The sequence below is a fragment of the Rhinopithecus bieti genome, unplaced genomic scaffold, assembly GCF_001698545.2.
Source record: "Rhinopithecus bieti isolate Rb0 unplaced genomic scaffold, ASM169854v2 scaffold_6380, whole genome shotgun sequence".
NCBI classification, from domain to species: domain Eukaryota; kingdom Metazoa; phylum Chordata; class Mammalia; order Primates; family Cercopithecidae; genus Rhinopithecus; species Rhinopithecus bieti.
This window is the reverse complement of record NW_016806642.1, coordinates 4,164,957-4,168,156: the sequence shown is the minus strand read 5'-3', so window position 1 is coordinate 4,168,156 and position 3,200 is coordinate 4,164,957.

The window sequence follows — 3,200 nt, the reverse complement described above, 5'->3', positions numbered from 1 at the left end:
AATTTTGGTGTATGTGCTTCAAAGTATCTAAACCTCCAGTCTGATCTGTATATGCTATCCTGTTAATTGTATTATTGATTATTTTGATTATCTTGCTTGAAGGTTCATACTTTTGAATTTGATAGAAATAAAGTTTTTTCTGCTTATAACTAGTGAATTCATTTAATGTTTGTATAGCTTTTATACTTGATAATATAAAATTTCATAAATACTTTCATTGATGCCACTCTGCAGCTACTACATTACCAACAATGTTGTCTCCAATTTGCAGAAAAGCAAGATCCTGAACCAAGAATTATTATCCCCAGTCCTGTTTTATTTTCTGCTACACCATATTGCCTTATTCGTATACCCTTAAATTCCTATTTGTCTAGCACTTTATTGTTTACAATTTTAATGTACATCCTTTGTTGTTTTTTTTCCCCTAACCACTAGACAACCAGGGATCTTTTTTTTTTTCTTGAAACAATTAGATAATGTAAGCAGATTCTCTCCCTGTTTTACACATTAGGAAACTAGATCAGATTATATGACTCTAAGATTGTAGCATCTGGGATTACTCAGCAGAAGCAGAAACTATAGCAGGTCTATCACATGGGAGCTAGAACCATGAAGAAAATAGAGCTGCTGTAGGCGAAACTCCCTGAGATAGTGAGGGATGGGGAAAATACTCTGGCATTTTCCAGCCTCACACTCTTCTGTCTCTGGGGCAGCTTCCCTTAGCTGAACCCAGCCAGAAGCCAGCTGACATAGGAGGCTGAGAAACATGTTCTAAAGGCTTGTCCATGCTGCTGAAAAGGCAGAGGAAAGGGGAACTGAAAAGGATGGCAATGTGGTAGATTGTGTTAAATTTAATGACATCCAGTCCCCTATCTTTTTTTTTTTTTTTTTTTTTTTTTTTTGAGACAGGGTCTTGCTTTGTCACCCAGGTTGGATGCAATCATGGCTCGCTGTGCAGCTTCAACATCCTGGGTTCATGTGCTCCCTCAGCCTCATTAGTAGCTGAGACTACAGGTGCATGCCACAATGGGCTAATTTTTTTTTCTGATTTTTTTGTAGAGACAGGGTCTCACTATGTTGCCTAGGCTGGTCTGAAACTCCTGGGCTCAAGTAGTCCTTCCACCTTGGCCTCCCAAAGTGCTGGGATTACAGGAGTGAGCCACTGTGCCTGGCCACTTTCCCTTCTTTTGGGAGGATTTTACACCTTGAACCCATTGGCTTCAGGCTTGGACATATGGTTTGCTTTGACCAGTGAAATGTGGGCAGAAATGATGTGTGCCACTTCTGAGCAGAAGTTTTAGGAGCTAGGGCATGGTCACCATTCTCTTTTCCTTTGCAGTGAGACTGGCGACCTCACAGAGCTCTTTCAACTTGAATCCTAAAGGGAAGACATGGACCAGAGATGCAGCCAATCCATCGTAGATGAGTAGTGTACATTAAAAATAAACCTTTGCTTTACAAGCCACTGAGATTTGGATAGAGTTTATTTTCACAGCATAACTTAGCCCAAGCTGACTGATAAAACCGGGCCTAAGACTTAACATATCTTGTCATCCAGTTATAACTTTGATTCTTTTATTATACATTTTTACGCTCTCGGGTTACAAAGATGAATCAGACCGAGTTTTTGCCTGGGACTTCTTCACAATGTACTGGAGGAGATGGACATATTATTAGATTACTCTATACATGACTGTTGGAGTTGATCACTGCGCCATAAAGGAAAAAGCAGAGGTAGTAACTCTCTCGGCTGGCCAAGTAGAGCCCATGGAAGAACTAATATTTGAGCTGAGTGATGTATGCAAAAGAGAACCCAAGCAGAGGAAATGCTAGGCACAAGAAAGTCTGAGCATGCATGGCAGGTGGAGGCCACAGCAGTGTGAGGCAGGACTGGGGAGATAATGGTAAGATTGAATTCTATTGGGAAGCGCCTGGCCTTCATTTGGTTCGTGGTAGGCAGTATAGACTATATTGCCAGAAAATGACACCTTCAGATTTGCATGATAACGTTGTAACTGTACCATGGTCTGAACTAAGATGTGGTAGCAGAGTTCAACAAAAAAGGATGGTTGGATAATAACAGAAGAGAAAAACTTAAATGACTCTAGGGAACAAAAATGAGTGAAATAGCGGTGAACGTGAGGCAGTAAGGAGTAGGGCTGTGAGGACTGGAGGACACTGCCCTATCAGAGGGGAGCCATTGCTCAATTCTGGACAGTTGTTACCGTCTTAAGGGTGGTGGCTCAATGCTGCCACAATTATTCAATTTGTCAAAAGAAGCCAAAAATTTGTGTTTCATGTGAAATTTTATTTTTAAGTATTTGAAGCTTTAAAAAATTAGGGGAGGGCTTTTCAGTCTTAACAACAAAAGAATGCAGAGTTATCAAGAATTCTGTTTTATTTTATTTTATTTTATTTATTTATTTATTTTTGAGACAGAGTCTCGCTCTGTCGCCCAGGCCAGAGTGCAGTGGCAGGATCTCTGCTCACTGCAACTCCGCCTCCCGGGTTCACGTCATTCTCCTGCCTCAGCCTCCCAAGTAGCTGGGACTACAGGCGCCCACCACCATGCCCGGGTAATTTTTGGTATTTTTAGTATAGAGACAGGGTTTCATCTTGTTAGCCAGGATGGTCTTGATCTCCTGACCTTGTTATCCACCTGCCTCGGCCTCCCAAAGTGCTGGGATTACAGGCATGAGCCACTGCGCCCGGCCGAGAATTCTGTTTTTATAAGAGAGCACTACTCATTTAAATCACTTGAGTTTCTCCCCTGCTCCATAATTCAACTGATGTGATGTTTTCCCATATTGATTTCAACCAGTGAATATGTGCATATCCAGTGATGATTCTCTCTTTCTCTCTCTCTCTACCAGAGGGACTACAATCAAGGCACCTTTTGTCTTGCTCAGGACCATAAGGAGTTGGAGACAGGGAGCCCTACTATTTGAAAGTGACTAGGAGCTGAGCAGTGCTCAGTCTCTCCTGTGGCCAGTTTTTCTCCTGCCAGGATCCTGGCATCAGTCCCTTTAACAAACCTAGAAGGCCTCCCATGAAGAAATTATATCTCATGTCCCATTAGTAGTTAACACTTTGCATCCTGCCAGGCGCGGTGGCTCAAGCCTGTAATCCCAGCACTTTGGGAGGCCGAGACGGGCGGATCACGAGGTCAGGAGATCGAGACCATCCTGGCTAACACGGTG